Source organism: Mustela erminea, chromosome 20, assembly GCF_009829155.1.
Source record: "Mustela erminea isolate mMusErm1 chromosome 20, mMusErm1.Pri, whole genome shotgun sequence".
Lineage (NCBI taxonomy): Eukaryota > Metazoa > Chordata > Mammalia > Carnivora > Mustelidae > Mustela > Mustela erminea.
Window position 1 is genome coordinate 16772278 of NC_045633.1, and position 17915 is coordinate 16790192.

The following is a 17915-nucleotide window of genomic DNA, read 5'->3' on the forward strand; positions in this document are numbered from 1 at the left end:
TGAAGAACGCGGATGTGATGGGCTGAACTGGTTGAAACCAAGGAAGTTATTGAGACCCTCTCAGGACTTTGCAGTGTGACCAACAGAGGGAGCTATCTGACCGAGAGAGGGAACCAGGTTGCGCTAAGGCAAGAGTGGGCCCTAATCCCGATAAGACTAGAGTCTTTATAAAAAGGAGACACCTGGACATAAAGCTGTGCACAAAGAGAAAATGATGTGAAGGCCCAGAGTGAAGATACGACCTACAAGCCAAGGATGCCTGAGGCTGGAGAAGCAAGGAGAAGGGCCTGGTACAGATTCTCCCTCACCTGCCTCAGAGGGAACCAGCCCTGCCAGCACCTTGACTTTGACCCTCCAGCCACCGGAACGGTGAGAGTCCATGTCTGTGGTTCAGCCAAACAGTTCATGTTGCTTTCAGTAGCGGCCTTACCAAGCCACAGCTGTGCAGAACCAAATAAAGGTGGGGTTCTCTGGAAAGTGTAGAAGAGAGATGGTCACCAAAAGCAGTCACTACATACACACTAAAACCCTTTCAAGGCCAACTGCCAACTCAACGCTTGACCCTTGAGCTGAGGTCCCGTTTCTAGGTGAACTTCAATTCTAGTCTTCAATCCCAATGGGATGTGTCTTGTACTCTGTCTCAGAAATTCTCCTGGCACTCATTCCTTGATTCACGGGGTCTCCCCCAATCCTCATGGCCTCCCCTTGAGACACACGGCAAAGTGTCTGATCACACGCACCTTGGGGATTGTGACAGATTTTATTTTTGCCCAAATACTGAGCATGCTTTGGTTACCAAAAAAACTTCATGAATGGGCGCCTGGGTGGCTCAGTGGTTTGGGTCTCTGCCTTCGGCTCAGTTTGTGATCTCAGGGTCCTGGGATCGAGTCCCACGTCAGGCTCTCTGCTCGGTGGGGAGCCTGCTTCCTCCTCTCTCTTTCTCTGCCTACTTGTGATCTCCCTCTGTCAAATAAATAAAATCTTTAAAAAAAAAAAAAAAGGAAAAAGCAGTTGAAACCCTGATATGGATTAGCCTAAAGAAAAATAAACAGGTATAAACCAAGACGAAGAGGCAAGTCTCGCCATTTGGGAGAAGAGAGATGGACCTAGAGGATGTTGTGCTAAGTGAAACAAGTCACATAGAGAAAGACGATTTCACTTGTGTGCAGAATCTGAGACACAAAACGAACAAATAAGGCAAGACAGAAACTGATCCATAGCTATACGGAAACTACTCTTAACCATATGCAGGAGGCGGCTAGGAGGGGGGAAAAATGTGTGAAGGGATTGAGGTACAAACATCCAGTTACAAAGTAAGTCTTGGGGGTGTATAGTATAGACAGGGGACAGTCAATAATATTGTAGCAATTTCATGCAGGAACAGATGGTAGCTCCACTTCTGGTGGAGATATTTCCTGACATGTACAAATCAAGTCGCTGTAATGGATGCTGGATACAACTGGGATATGGGAAGACAATTATACTTCCACTAGAAAAAAAAGGAGAACAAGAAGAGAGAAGTAATTTAGGGGCACCTGGATGACTCAATCGGTGGAAGGTGTGACTCTTGATCTCGGGGTTGTGAGTTCAAGCCCCACACTGGCTGTAGAGATCATTTAAATAAGTAAGAATGCTTTTAAAAAAGAGAGAGTAACGATTTTTTTTTTTTTAAAGATTTTATTTATTTGACAGAGAGTGAGAGACAACACAAGCAGGCAGAGCAGAAGGCAGAAGGAGAGGGAGAAGCAGGCTCCCCACTGATCCTGATGTGGGGCTCAATGTCAGGACCCCGGGATCATGACCTGAGCAGAAGGCAGACGCCTTAGATGACTAAGACATCCATCTTGATCTTTCTCTCCTCTTTCCTTTCATCCATTGATAATAAACCTTGTGACAAATTTCCTCCTTCAATTTGACTGTCCTTGTTTTACCCCTGGAGTTCCTTAGGAATCGAGGTTTGGGTCCAGAAGACTGGCAGCGTTTTACCAAAGCAGAGAACCTGAGAGTTAAAAAGCACCTTAGAACAACATTAATTAGACAACAGACATTAATTAGACAACAGTAAAATTAAATAGTTGATAAATGAACCACCCACAGGTGACCAGGCAAAAAGTCGAAAGGGGCCACTGACTCCTAGAAAACATTCCCACTTGTATTTTAAAACAGAGAAAGCCACGAAGAATGGAACTAAATTGTTTTGAAAGGCTGTGTTTCAAATATGGAACAATTGAGCTATGTGTTTGTAAACACAGCTATTTAAAAGAATGTGTGACTTATCTCCCAATTAAAATACTATGCAAATTTGTAAGGCAGGGTTTTGTCAGCTACAACTAGTAAACACAACAGCTCAAGTGAAATCATTTCTAGTGCAATTAGCTGTTTATGAAGATGCTGTTTTCTTTTTTTGCAATTGTTTGGAACCAAAAAGAAGTTAACAGCACAATCTCGATCGTTTTTTTTTTTCTTTGCAGAAGCACTCCTCCCTGGAGCTCTCACTGGAGAGGAGGGATAGTTATTCTACCTGAACACTACAGAAGGTACTAATAAGGAGTTTACACTTCCTGAGTGTTTACACTTTGCCAGGTATTGTGATAGGCAAGTTGTATACAATAGCTCATTGAATCTCCCCCAAGAAATCTATGACGTCATGCATTTATTAAGACTAAATTCATTTTACAAGTTAAAGAAGCCTAAAAGGACAGTGGCTTAGTGTCACTTCTGTGACATAAAAATCTGAGATGAAACGGTCCAGGGCTGGTGTGGCAGCTCCACGGTGTCAGGGAAATGACTTTCTTCTGTCTTGGGGGTCTTCTAGGCATGTCTTCCATTCTCCATTCCTAAAAGGACCTCATGTTCCAGAGGGCTGCTCCAGCTCCACTCATTACGCCTATAATCCAACTCAGGGAAAGGAGGAAAGAGGAGAAAGACAACACCCCACCCTCCATGCAAAAGTTTTCATTCCGTTTTTACCGATGCCCCATTGGCCAGAACTTGGTCACATGGTTACACAGCTCTATGACTGTAGCTGCAAAGCAGGCTGGGAAGTATAGTCATTATTTGGTACAGCCATATGCCCCCAGCTAAAAATCAAAGGAGAAAGGATCTTTGGACATAACGAGCAGTTTTTGCCGTAGGAAAGATACTGTTGTTCATTCTCTTGTACAGATGAGAAAACTTAGAAGTTAGTAACCTGACCAAAGTCATAGTCAATTCTCTTGATTGTGACACTCTCTTGATTGAGTCTTGTTTTGTGATTCTTTTTCTCACGCACCTGGTATTGATAAGATATTGGTAATCAACTCCTCTATGTTGCTTGGAAGAGAGAAATTATACAACAACAATGCATTTAGAATTATACTCTTTTACATTCACATCACTGCTTCTTTTATCAAATAGAAATTTTAAAGTGCAGTATCTCTGTGACAGAGAAGAGTGTGCAGACTAGCAAAAAATAGGCTTTCCTCCTTCTCCAGGGGCTGTGGGTGAATGAGCCAGCCCCACTCACATCCCAGGTTGCTGCTGGCAGACCTGGATCCCACCATCCAGGGCTCACTGTGACCGTGGCTGCAGCACTGGACACCCAATTTTTTTGTAATCACAGACTTATATGTAAAACTACAGAACTCCCAGAACATAACATAGAGGAACCCAGATAGAAGACTGGGTATGGTGATGACTTTTATTTAATTTTTAAATATTTTACTTATTTGAGAGAGAGAGAGAACACAAGCTGGGGAAGCAGCAGGCAGAGGGAGAAGCAGACTTCCCAATGAGCAAGGAGCCCAATGCAGGACTTAAGCCAAAGGCAGAGGCTTAACCAACTGAGCCACCCTGACGTCATTTTATTTTATTTATTATTTTATTATATATTTTACTTTATTTATTTATAGTAATGATTTTCAGATACAACACCAAAGGCACAATTCATGGAAGAAATAATTGATAAATTGGTCTTCATTAAAATTAAAAACACCTGGCCTCCAGGGACCCCCTGGGGTGGCTCAGTTGGTTGAACAACCAACTCTTGATTTTGGCTCAGATCATGATCTCAAGGTTGTGGGATGGAGTCCCACATGGGGCTCCACACTCAATGCAGAGTCTTCCTTGTCTCTCTCCCTCTGCCCCTCCCTCTGCTCGCTCTCCAATAAACAAACAAAACAAACAAAAATTCTGCCCTATAAAAGACAAACAACATCAAGAAAATTAGAAGACAAGCCACGGACCAAGAGAAAAATACTTGCAAAGGACACATCTGAGGGGCGCCTGGGTGGCTCAGTGGGTTGAGGCTTCTGCCTTCGGTTCAGGTCGTAATCCCAGGGTCCTGGGATCGAGCCCCGCATCGGGCTCTCTGCTCAGCAGGGAGCCTGCTTCCTGTTCTCTCTCTCTCTCTCTGCCTGCCTCTCTGCTTACTTATGATCTCTGTCACTAAAATAAATTAAAAATTTAAAAAATCTTTAAAAAAAAAAAAAAAGGACACATCTGATAAAGGACTGCTACCCAAAATACACCAAGAGCTCTTAAAATTCACCTGGCTGGCTCAGTTGGCAGAGCCTGCGACTCTGATCTCAGGGCTGTGAGTTCCAGTCCTATGTTGGGTGTGGAGATTACTTAAAAATGAAATCTTTAAAAAAAACAAAAAAAAAACAATAAGGAAACAAATAACCTGATTTTAAAAAGGGGGCAGCAGAGCGTAACAGACACCTCCCCAAAGAAGATACACAGATGGCAAATGAGCATGTGAAAAGATCCTCATCATGTATCATCAGGAAATGCAAATTTTAACGATAGGGAGAGGTTGTCACATACCTGTTCGAATGGCCAAAATCCGAACCTTGAAAACATCAAATACGGGTGAGGATGCAGAGCAACAGGTACCGTTATTCATTTATGGGAACAAAAAATGGTACAGCCACTTTGGAGGAGAATCTAGCAGTTTCTTACAACACCCAACAGACGCCCACTGTTATGATCCAGCAACTGCTGCCCCCCCCCCACGCTGTATTTACCCAAAGGAGTTGAACGCTTATGTCCACACAAAATCCTGTATGTGAATGTTTACAGCAGCTCTGTTCATTAACTGTGATACATCCAGGCAATGGAACACTATTCATCACGAAGGAGAAATTAGCTTTCCAGCCACGGAGAGACAGGGAGGAAAGTTGCACCATTACTAAGTGAGAGAGGCCAGTCTGAAAAGGCTATACACTGTCTGTCTCCAACTATATGACATTCTGGAAAAGATAAAGTATGGAGACAGTGGGGTGCCTGGGCGGCTCAGTAGGTTAAGTGTCTGCCTTCAGGTTGTGATTCCAAGGATCTGGGATCGAGCTCCACGTCGGGATCCCTGCTCAGCAGGGACTCTGCTTCTCCCTCTCCCCCTCTGCTGCTCCCCCTGCTGGTGCGCTTGCTCTCTCTCACAGTAAATAAACAAACAAAATCCTTTAAAAAAAAAAAAAAAAAAAAGTATGGGACAGTAAAAAGATGAGTGTGGTTGCCAGAGGTTGATGAGCAGATGAAGCACCGGGAATTTTTAGGGCAGTGAATCCAGTCTCTATGATGCCATAATGACGGATACACGTCATTGTACGGGTCCTACCTAACCCACGGAATGCACACCACCAAGATGAACTCATACGGAAACAACAAACGATGATGTAGTCCATGTGGGTTCATCGACTGTAACATATATGTCCCACTCTGGTGGGGGTGTTGACAGTGGGAGGGGCTGTGCATGGGGGGTGTGCGAGAAATCTCTGTACCTCCTCTCAATTTTGCTCTGAACCTAAAACCACCCTAAAAAAAATAATAATAATTCTCAGGGCAGGTGCCTGGCTGGCTCAGTCAGAAGAGCATGTGACTCTTGTTCTTGGGGTCATGAGTTCAAGCCCTACATTGCAGGGGTAGAGATTACCATAAAACCAAAAAAAAAATTTTGTAACTAAAAAAGAAATCTTAAAATACAGTCAAGGAGAGGGTCTTGGGACACCTGGGCCCAGTGTCCGGAGTGAAGGGCTATAAGGGACAGCTGCCCTGTGGGCCAGGAGCCTCTAGGTGGCAGTGCCCAGCCAGAAACAGGGCCAGCTGAAGCCCCAGGGAGCCGAGGAACAGGAAGAGAAAAGCCAGGGACGCCAGGGTCGCTGCCCCCACAGCCCTCCCCACCTGGCTCACATACCAGATGAACGTCAACAGAGCACAGAATACATCAACAAACAACTGAATGGTCCTTTGAGAGTCTGCAATCCTTGATACCGACAGTAGCTAACATTTATTGAAAACTCGCTGCCTGGCACCATTCTGGTCAAATGAAGATCTTGCTGTGTGTGTTCCTCATGTGAACAGCATTCTCCCGTTTCTTAAGATATCTGTCAACAGAGTGCTTTACCAAGGCTTACCCACCTAGTGAAATTGGCATGTTTGATCAGTCTCCTAGCATTGGGTTTACGCTGTCTTGTTACTCCAAGTACTACACTTTGTATTGTTGCTAAAGGACTGCCTTCCACAACTCTTGATTATCGCCCCACTGGGATTAATGCTTCAAAACTGGAATTAGAGGGTAGGAAACCATGACTGTCTTTAGAGATCTTCCTATATGTGGCCAACTGAATTTTCAACATGTGGCAGGCAGGCTGTCCTGTTAGGAGTAGCGTGTGCTGCAGGTACATCATCTCAGACTTCCTGGTGCTGGGTAGCAGCAACGGAGCTTCTCAGAAACTTATTCCAACCACAGTCTTGGGGCGCCTGGGTGGCTCAGTCGGTTAAGCATCTGCCTTCAGCTCAGGTCATGATCCCAGGGTCCTGGAATGGAGTCCTGCATCAGGCTCCCTGCTCAGAGGGGAGGCTGCTTCTCCCTCTGCCTCCCGCTTTGCCTACTTGTGCTCTCTCTGCCAAATAGATATCTTTAAAAAACAAAAACAAAAACAAAAACAAAAACAAACAAACCCCACAGAATCTCCTTTTCAAATCTGAATTTCACAAAGTAAGGCTGAACTTGGGATTCAGATGTTGATTGCTCATTTGTATTTCTGCTTCTGGAAACTCCCTGTTCGCATTTTTTGTTCATTTTTCCTTTGGTGTTTTACTCTCTTATTCAGGTGCACAGGTTTATGTCGACAGAGATATATACATACATTAGATTTGTCATAACTGTCATGGTCTCTTTTTCAAGTTTGTTTATATTGGTCGTTTTTACACTTACAATCGATTACTCTTATAATCAAGCTTTTATTTTTAACTGTTTTCTTTAAAGATTTTATTTATTTGAGAGTGAGCGTGAGCAGGGAGGGGGTAGGCGGAGGGACAAACAGACTTCCAGCTGGGCAGGAAGCCTGATGTGGGGCTGGATCCCAGGACCCTGAGATTATGACCTGAGCTGAAGTCGGATGCTTAACCAAACTACCCAGGCACCCTCAAGTTGTTTGTTTAAAAATACTGTCACACACACACACAAAAATGTCCCAGTACCTTTACACTTACAAAGCTAAATATTCACATATATGTTCCCTCAGCTTTTAATTGCTTAAATATTCATTTGACAGAGAGAGACAGAGAAAGAGGGAACACACGCAGGGGAAGTGGGAGTGGGAGAAGCAGGCTCCCTGCTGAGCATGTCTTAACATTTAGCTCGTTATAATCTGTCCATATATCTGGGAGTGTGAAGTGATACTCTTAACAAAAACCTTCCCTCCAAACAGTCAATGTTCCTGATGTCATCTGTTGACTGATCCATCCCCTCATTTTGTGCTATTTCCTGCTGGAGTATCAAGTTCTTCTATAAACAAGAGTATTTTCTGGAGCATTCTATCCTGTCTTACTACCGGTGCTACTATCTTCTACTTATTACTACTTTTTTGTTGTAATTTTTTATTTCAAAATTTCTTTAGCTATTCTCAACTGTAAATTCTTTTGACTGAACTTAAATACTTCTGACCCATTTCCAAAAATCCTTTGGGGCTTTTATTAGAGCTATAAACCACAACTGTAAGTTAATTTGAAAAGAATCAGCCCTCCAGGGTGGAGAGGGGGGAAATGGGTACTTTTAGACAAAGCCAGAGGTAGTAAAAACTGGCCTTCTGGGAAGATAACCGTAGAGTCTCCATCATAAACTTTCATTTTTTTCTTAACTTTTTACTTATTTAAATAATCCCTACACCCCACATGGGGTTCATACTCACAACCCAAGACCAAGAGTCTCACGTTCCTCCAACAGAGACAGCCAGGCACCCTGGGAGTAGAAACTTTTAGATGTTATCAATGCTTTTGACCCAGAATGTCCACTTCTTGATATCTAGAAATCTCCCACATGAGCACAAAAGATGTGCACTGCAGGGGCGCCTGGGTGGTTCAATGGGTTAAGCCTCTGCCTTTGGCTCAGGTCATGATCTCAGGGCCCTGGGATCAAACCCCGAATCGAATCGGGCTCTCTCTCAGCGGGGAGCCTGCTCCCCCCGCCACCCCACTTGCCTCTCTTGCCTATTTGTGATCTCTGTCAAATAAATAAAATCTTTAAAAAATAAAAAGTAAAAGTGCACTGCAACGCATTTTGCAACAGACTCCAAACAAAATAAAGTAAGTGACATCGCAGAGACTGATAGGAAGGTATGGCAGAGCCACGTGCACCGAGGAGGGAGGGGGTCCTGGATTTAATGTGACGAGGAGCAGACAGCTAGACAAATGCCTACACCACGAGCCCATCTACTGTTTTACATCACAGGACGTGCTCTGGGAGAGGAGGGCAGCCAAGTGCTTCCTGTAAAGGATAGGACAGTCCGTATTTTTGGCTCTGTGACCTGTAAGGTGTCTGTCGCAACTCTTCAGCTCTTGCCGTTGAGGCGCCAAAACAGCCCAGGACAATAATGTGAACAGACAAGTCTAAATGGAGCTTAGGGAGAAAACCAGCCAGTGGGATGGATTTGGCCCTCGGCCTGTAGTTTTTTGGACTCCGGGCCCAGAAAGAAGACTGACTACCCGTGTCAAGGTCTGTACGAACTATATGGCAAGCACTAGCCTAAGAAGTTTACAAATACTCACTCATTAAACTCATGTAAGCCTCCTAAGAACGTGGAAGAGAGACTATCCTTCTGCACATCTTACAGAGGAAGAGACTGAGAGGCTCTGCTCAAGGTCACACAGCTCGTCAGCAGAACTGGGATTCAAACCCAGGTGGTCTCCACACAGAGACTGTCCATCAGTGTTACTCAGGTTAGTCCTCCGGTGGTGTCCTATTTCTCTGAGCAGTGTGCTTCTAGGATCCTGAACCAGCCACCTTGATAAAGAATTTCATTCTTACAATACAGAAAAAGCATGACTGCTTGGGAAAAGACGCGGTTTATCTCTCTTGATGTTGAGACCACAAAACACCACCATTTGACCAGTCGTCAAAAAAAAAAAAAAAAGTTAGACACACAAAATGATGTCATGCTGCCCGCTGTACCCCCAAGTTCCAGGGAAAAGAAGGATCGTGCCTGTTTCAGGTACGGAAAGTCACACAGGAGAAGAGTCCAGACTTTTTAGAGAAACGCAACCCTGTGTCTGAGTCACAGCTGGGCATCTCCCAGACAAGTCACTCAACCTCTCTGAGCCCTAGCTTCTCCACTGGCAAAAGAGGCTGGGACACACATGCCTCAGGGGTTGTGCCATAACCTTACAAGAGACCGTTTAGAAATGGGGCTAGGAGGATGCCTGGCCCCTTTCCTGTTGCCCACTACATAAATTCCTGTAGGATTGGCAGGTCCATTCCTGTCTGTCTGGTCCCCAGCTAGCTGCACACTGAGAAGCCAGAGCCTGCTTTGTCCACAGCCACAGACATCTTCTACCAAAGGCTAGCAGAAGAACTACAGCCACAACAAGAACCAAGGATGGCCAGGCCAAGGGCACTGCCAGCACCCCATGTGGTACAGCTTAGGAGTGGGAGGGAGGAGGTTGGGGGAGCAGTGTCTGAGCCCTGAGGACAAGTATCTGCAAGTTACAGCCCACTGATGGCCGAGTGTCCCAGATCCCAAAGCCAGAACCGGGGAGAGGGTCCATTTTACAAGTGGTCAAGGTGAGGCCCAGAGAACCGGACAGGGGCTTCTGAAGGAGCCTAGGAAAGCATCCACCCAGGCATTCTCCCGAGGTCCTGACCCAAGTTAGGCCAAGGTCAGCCCCACCCCCAGGTGCTCTGTTGGACCAAACACATGAATTTGAGCACAGGCACTGAAGGGGACATGCGCCCTGCAACCCACTGTTGTCTCTGTCACTGTTGTCACTTATCTGTCCCCACCCGCGTCTGTGTGTGCCGTCCCCGGCAAACAGGATCTCATGGAATTTTCGCCGTCAGTCTGGGATATGGTTACCCAGCTTGATAGGACGCGCAACAAAGGACAAGAGAGTAAGGTGTTGGCAGTGTGGGTCCTTCCAAACTGGCGCAACAACTGGATTGGGCACGGCACAAGTGGGGTGGGGAGGTTCCTTAGGGGAAAAGGTAGCGGCTGTGGGATCTGGCAGCAGACCCCCTGGGTTCACATCCTAACTTCGTCAACGTGCCACCCACCTTACCGGGGGACCACCCCTACCCCACAAGCCCTGGGCTGGGACAGCTGTCCCTTTAAGGCTCTGGTGGGCGGGCCCAGCCGTTCCCATGGAGCTCTCTGAGCTCCTTCCTGGCTTCCAAATTCCTGGCCCAAACAGGAAGTGAGTCACAGCAGGAGAATGCAGGGCTCCTGGCCTTAGGGAGACATTCAAGGGCAACCACAGGTTCCCCAGTGGGGGTCGGGCCTTCGTAGGGTGCTTGGCTCCCAGGGAAGTGGGACAAGATTTCGGCATCTGCTTGCATCGCTGGCTGGCGCCCAAGTGACAAAAGGTCTCTGAGGTCACCCGAGTTGACTGGGGTCAGGCAGGAGGTCCCACAGCCGTCTCTTTTGGTCACTAGCCAGAACTCCAACACCAGGGTTTGTGGAACCCATACCAAGAGCATGCGAAAAGATTTATAGATTCTCACAACACTGCAAGGCGGTCACCTTTGTCATCCCTACTTTCCAGGAGAGCAAACTCAGGCTCAGGTTAAGGAACCTGCCCTGAGTCCTACCACCCCACACCTCCCAGTCCTTGTGAATCTGAACCCAGTGCCTCCTACAGGACGGGGCGGGGGGCAGGGAGGACAGATCTGGATTAGGATCCTGGCTTGGCCACTTCCTGACCCTTTCGGTGGAGAGGCCCTCGTCCTTCCAACTACTACGTACTGTCTGCTCCTGTGAGGGGCAGGGGGACAGGCTCAAGTGAACGCACACAGCCTCCAGGGAAGGCAGGGAGACGCCAAACAAAAGTAGACACGATGAGAAACAAGGAGCAGAGAGAACAGTGCAGGAGTGGAGGGTCAGAAGGGCTCTCCCAGGAGGGGACACAGAAGATAAACAGAAAAGAAAGGGACAGACAGGGGCGCCTGGGTGGCTCAGTGGGTTAAAGCCTCTGCCTTCGGCTCAGGTCATGATCCCAGGGTCCTGGGATCGAGCCCCTCGTCAGGCTCTCCACTCAGCGGGGAGCCTGCTTCTCCCTCTACCTCTGCCTGCCTCTCTGCCTGCTTGTGATCTCTTGTCTGTCAAATAAATAAAATCTTAAAAAAAGAAGGGGACAGACAGCCTTTTCAAAGAGTGGGCAGAAGGGCAGCTCGGGGGCTGACGTAAATCAGAGAACTGCATCTGATAGAGCCCCTGAATCGAGTAAATTTTAATAGGAGGGAGAGGCCTCTACGGGAGAAGGTTCCAGTGGGGTGGACACGGGGCCCTGCCAGGTCACGCCCAGGACGGGAAATCCTCGCTGCTGGTACCCACTGAGAACACCAGCAGGAATGCCAGGGCCTGTGGCCCAAGCTTGGTCCCTCCTCCCTGGCCTCAGAAGTGGCCAGTCAGCACCCTGGAAACAACTGACCACCTCCCCACCCCCACCTCCTGTCTCTTTGGGGCCTCCCAGCCTGCCGGGCTGGGAGCCGTGCAGGACTGCAGTCACTGGTCTGGTGACCCCGCAGGCCAGTTACCCATGTCGGGAACATCTGTCGGCACTCTGGCTTCCACCGCTGAGAGTGAAACCCACGTGGTGGACGGAGGGAGGCAGCCCTGCCTGGGAGCTAACTTAACGTGGGATTTCTTTGGGCTGTCAGGTCCCAGGCAGCTCCTCAGGAGCCCACCTGCTCCTGTGTTGAGGTCGAGGTCAAGGCCATGCGCCACTGGGAAGAGACAGTTCCTGCCCTTGGGAGGTGGGTCCGGACCGAACCCAGGAGTGTCACCTAAACCGTTCCTTATGACACTCGCTGCACCTAACCTGTCCGCTGACCTCTGCGCACCCCACTCCTCCCCCAGAGTGCTCTCCCCTCGCTGGGGACAGCTTCCAGCCCACCACTTGCCGGTCTTGAGAGATCACTTCACCTCCCCCATGGAGGAACGGAGAGCACACTCAAGGCCACAGTGCCGGGGACCCTCCCATTTTAGGCATTACCTCACTTCGTCCTCACAACCCTCTCTATAGATGGGGGAACTGAGGCAGGGGGGCTCACGAACTAGCCAAGATGGGTGACACAGGAAGCACGAGGCTCCAGGCCTCGCACGAGTCAGCGGCCACAAAGCCAGTCACCGAAGCCTCAGCTCTTGATCTGGGAAATGGGAGAAGGGTGATGTTCCACGAGCAACAGTCAGGGCACAACGTCAGGGCACACCTGCCCAGGCGGGAAAGAGGTCCCGAGTGCGGTCTGGGGCATCTCAGACCCCTTCCATATACTGTTTTTCAGGTATACACATACACAGGCACACACAGAGCCATGTTTTATAAAAGACACCTAGTACCTCGAGACAAGGCAGGGAGACTTGGGGTGTGGTGGGTGCACCCCACCTGGTGATCCTGGGGCAGGGACTGGTCCCTGGGTTCCAGGTTGAGATGACACAACAGCCCAGCTCCCCCCTCTACTGCAGGCCATACGCAGGCACCCAGGAAGCCACTCAGGAGAGGAAGACTCCTCACCTGGGACCTTCCTGTGTGATCTCCCCCCGACATGCACTACTATCAATGTCATCTTTAAAATGTAAACAGACGTAACCAGGTGGCAGGACTTAGGACCCATTTTTGTGTTCTTCTACAGATACCCTGTCCCCAATGCAACCTTTGCATTGGCGTATGTGGGTGGAGAGCCCAGGAATCTGTATTAAACCCCTCCCGAGGTCACCTATTCCCAAGCAGGTGCAGGAGAGGCGTCCTGGGGGTACACCTGCTGGGCCACTCCTGGTGAGCCATGATTCACCACACCCTGAAGGCTTGTGGGTGCAAACTTCCTCCTGCCAAGCCCAGGAAAGCACCCTGCCCCGGAGGAACCCGCTCAAGTCCAGACTTCCTCCAAGCCTGCGGGACTGAAGGTGGATGGGCAGGCAGCGCCCGAGGGGAGGGCCAGAGCGCTCTGACGGCACCAGCTGCCCTCAGCCTCCGCGATGGCAGAGTCCAATGACACTGGCCACCTGCCTAGGAAACAGTCTGGAAAGGGCCAAAGCAACATTCCCTTCTACGTTTTCTGCAGGACGCGCCTAGGCGCTTGCACAGGGATCCTCAGCTGGAGGGGCTTAGAAAATGCTGGCGCCCGCGGCCCACCCCAGGGAGAACCATCTAGCTTGCCTGAGCGTGGCAGACTCTGACGTGCAGGCAGCCTGAGAACTGTGCCATCTGAGGGAAGAGAGGAAACAGGGGGACAGAGAGGCTGCAGGCTCATGGAGAACCCCGGGGTGATCCCTCCTAGACTCTGACGAGGGAACAGAGGATGGGGACACTCAGCGGCTAACAGGCGTGTGCTCACCAGCTGCCACGGGAGGCACCGTCCCTCACACCCCCCCGACCCCCCCATGGTGGGGCCGCCTCCACCTCACAGACCCCCAGGGTCGAGCTCTTTCTTCACCAACCACACCGTGCTTCTCAACACACCGTGAAAGCCCAAGAGGAGAAATGAGGGACTTTTCATGAAAACCTAAGAAATTCAAGCCACCTTTTACCAACTCGTTCCTTCAAGAACTGTCTGTACCCACTCTGTGCCAGCCACGGAGCCCAGGGAACCTGGGTTTCCGATCTGGTGGTGAAATCGATGTCATAGGACCACAAAGAGCAATCCGTCTTGTGAGCAGCAAGAGACCGGAGTGGCGTGCAGACACAGAGGGAGGAACTGCGCAGCTCTTAGTACACAGTGAGTATGCATTTATCTCCGCACTCGGGTCTCGGTGGCCACAGGTCATTCTTACTGTGGCTCACAGTCCAGCACATCTGACAAACACTGAGATGGGCAAGAGTCGAGCCTTAATATGCCAGATCCAAGTGTACACAAGCACGAGGCCCTGTGTTCAGGTTCCCCTGAGCCTCAAACAGTACATCACAACTTCCTGGAAGTTACCAATTTCTAGATTCACCTTGAAACCATCCCTGCCACGGTAGTTACAAGACTGGCTTTTGGGGAAGAGCTGGGGGAAGCCGTCAACCTCCTCCCCCGGCACCCAGGGACCACTGGTAGGGGCTCCCCTGTCCCCCGAAGGTATCTCAGCCCTGGCATTAATACCCCCAAGGAGTTATCAACGGTTTAAGACTCTCCTCTCAAATCTCAAAGCTAGCGTGGCACATACCTTGGTGGGTTTCTGGAGGACATCAGGGTGAGGAGTCCACTGGCCCAGGTGGCTGAGAGCAGCCCAGAGAACGGTGGCGGCAGGCTGCCCCGAGGACCGGAGCCTTCTTTCTCCGTCAGCTGCAGGACTGCTCTCAGCCTGCTAAGCCTGCCCGCTGCGGAAGCTGGATCCAACCTAAGACTCCTTTAAGCTCTCAGAAGCAGGTCTGTACGTGATCGGGAGCCCTAAACACTGCTGGCAGCTCACAGTGGCACAACCCCAACCTAAAACGAAGGAAAGCCACAGCCCTCACCAACAGGTACACTCGTGGTGTGCCAGAGGTCTGCACCAAGAGCCTCTGCAAAGCAAACACCCCCTCAACCTGGGTTCAAAGGGTGTGCTGCGGGCCCCCCTCCCCCAACCCGAGGACTCAGACCCAGCGAGGCGAGGCCTCCTGTACTTGCCAGCCCATGACTTCTCCTAGGGTAGGCACTCAAGTCTGTCTGAAAACAGGGTCACGCTCACATGTGGACAACTTCTGCTTTGAAAACTAACCACCTCACAGCACAAAAGCTTCACTGTGCGTTTGTTTAATACCAATCTCTCTGGCTTTAAACTGTGCCGGGACATGGTGCAATCAGTCCATTTCCAACACTGAAGACTCTAAGTTCATCTCCCACAATGACTTATGTCCCCCCGCCAAGCGTATTACCCCACACTAATTTATAAATAACCATCAATCAAGCTGCATATTTTGTAATGGCTGCATACATGAAAGGCAATTATTAGGAGGGTTGCTCTTCAAAACTATTCAGTTTTGGGGTACCTGGGTGGCTCAGTGGGTTAAGCCTCTGCCTTTGGCTCAGGTCATGATCTCAGGGTCCTGGGATCGAGCCCCATTTCAGGCTCTCTGCTCAGCAGGGAGCCTTCTCCCCCCCCACCACCCCCGCCTGCCTCTCTGCCTACTTGTGATCTCTCCCTCTCTGTCAAATAAATAAAATCTTTAAAAAAACCCAAACCATTAAGTTTTTACCTTTGGGGAGAACAAATTACACAGGCCTTCATATTAATGTCTAACATTTTTTTTTTAAGATTTTATTTATTTATTTGACTGGCAGAGATCACAAGTAGGCAGAGAGGCAGGCAGAGAGAGAGGAGGAAGCAGGCTCCCCGCTGAGCAGAGAGCCCGATGCGGGGCTTGATCCAGGACCCTGGGATCATGACCTGAGCCGAAGGCAGAGGCTTAACCCACTGAGCCACCCAGGTGCCCCTAATGTCTAACATTTAAATTACAAAAATGCATGTATGTTAGTTTTTCTTAATGTACCATTGCAAAAATTATCAGCCACATCCCAGAGCGCTTCAAGGGCTCCCCTGACAGGGAGGCAAACTATAGGTGTAGATGTAAGTGCCCCCAAGGAATTCAGGTCATTGAGATTCACATCTTTTTTTTTTTTATTTCCAATATACCTACTTCATAGACGATGAAACCGGCCCAAGGAGGCACACTTACCCAGGTCCTCACACCCAGTTAAGTGGTGGAGTCAGCATTCAAATCCACAGGATTTCGAGCAAAGATTCTTCCTTCAGACAAGGGGGCAAAAAGCAAATGAAAATGGTAAGATCACCCTGCCTGCAATGGTCCAGGTTCCCGACACTGGCTCAGAAGTAGGGAGAACCCTGGGGATGCTTTCATTAACCGGTACTTTGCAGAAGGTCCTTTGGTTGGACCCATTAATAATTTACTTTAATATTTTAAATATGAATTCCTTTGAACAGACCACTTTTACCTTCAGAAATGGAGCCCACAGATACCATGTTCACTACTGCACCACTGCTAATTACGAGAAGCTAAAGGCCCATCCGTACAAGGGAGGGCCATCCGGTCCTAAAAAGTCATCAGCATATATAACCTGATGCAGAAAAGATACAGCCATGTGGCCAGACTTCGGGGAGTTTTCAGTGTTTCTTCAAGGCATTAATGCCATACAAACGCAACAGAGAGGTCCTCGGGAATGCAGAAGAGCATCAGTGAGACTTCCAAGTTTCCCCCGAGAACCACCCGATCCGTGTTGCACCCTCCAAACCCACTGGGTGTCCTACCTAGGCTGCCGTCTGCCGAACTTCACAGAGAACGAGCCGGTGTGTGGCAGAAGTTAAACCCTGGATCTCAGCATGTCACATGCATCAGTGCAAACACAGAACGAGAGGACGGCCAGCCTCGGGGTGCGGGCCTGCTGCTCGCCCAGATGTCGAACGGCACACCCCATGGGAACACTGCGGTGAGGAGTCTGCGCGCTGGCGGTGGTGGGGTCAGGTCACCTAACACAGTGGTAACAGCTTTCAGGGAGGGGGAGCAGGTCCTGCGGACATCTGACCACAACAACCACCTTTAACTAAATTAAACGGATGAACCTTCGGTTTCTTGTGGCTTTAGAAATAAACAACGCCTTCTCTGGCAGAATCTCTCAAGTCACCTCCCCAGCCCCATAGAGTCCAGAATGTATCTCTGAAGACGCCCCCACCCTGTAAGCAGACACACGTAGGTAGTGTATCTCAGGAAGCAGCAGGCTCTAACAAGCACTACGGAATCAAAGGCAATGGGTGAGGTCAATATAGTCACCGTGCCCCTCAAAAAATCATGCTGGGGGCGCCTGGGTGGCTCAGTCGTTAGGCATCTGCCTTCGGCTCAGGTCATGATCCCAGGGCCCTGGAGTCAAGCCCCACATCGGGCCCTCTGCTGGGCAGGAAGCCTGCTTCTCCCTCTCCCACTCCCCCTGCTTGTGTTCCCTCTCTGGTTATCTCTGTCAAATAAATAAATAAAATCTTACCCAAATAAATCATGCCAAAAATTTAATGATTCACTCATAATACTCTTCCTAAAAGTAACTCTGCAGCCTGTATTCCCAACTAGGTGCCCAGCTCCCTCCACTTCCAAACTGTCGCCCGCTCTCCCAGGCCTTGGCCACCCCCTCAGACTCACACAAGCAGCAGCCAGCCCCACTTTCACGACTGGAGGGAACCTCAACGGCCCAAAGACACAGTTTGGCAAGTTTAATGTGTTCCAATAGCCTGAGGCGGGGGGTGGTGGTGACGGGGGTGGGGGGGGCGGTGGGCAGGGGATTCAGAGGGCTGGTTCTTTTCTAAAAGTCTGGACTTGATTACATCAAAAAAGTTAATTCAGATGTGATGACCAAAACAAAACTGCAGACAAGCCCCATAGTTTCTCGGTTTTTTAAAATTATTTATTCATTGAATGATTTTAAGGTGTGTACCACTACTCCAGTTGGGTAAAACCACATTGAAGAATTTGACTGTGGG

At 49.1% G+C, this 17915-nt stretch overlaps 1 long non-coding RNA gene across 1 annotated transcript; it reads right to left on the reverse strand.

Moving 5' to 3' along the window:
* Window positions 1-2407: 2407 nt before the first annotated feature.
* LOC116581048 lies at window positions 2408-17313 on the reverse strand. The gene is made up of 3 exons (XR_004281866.1): window positions 16108-17313; window positions 14616-14878; window positions 2408-3271 (listed from the first exon to the last, which is right to left on the reverse strand). It is a non-coding gene; the product is annotated as an uncharacterized LOC116581048 (long non-coding RNA).
* Between the last annotated feature and the right edge of the window lie 602 nt (window positions 17314-17915).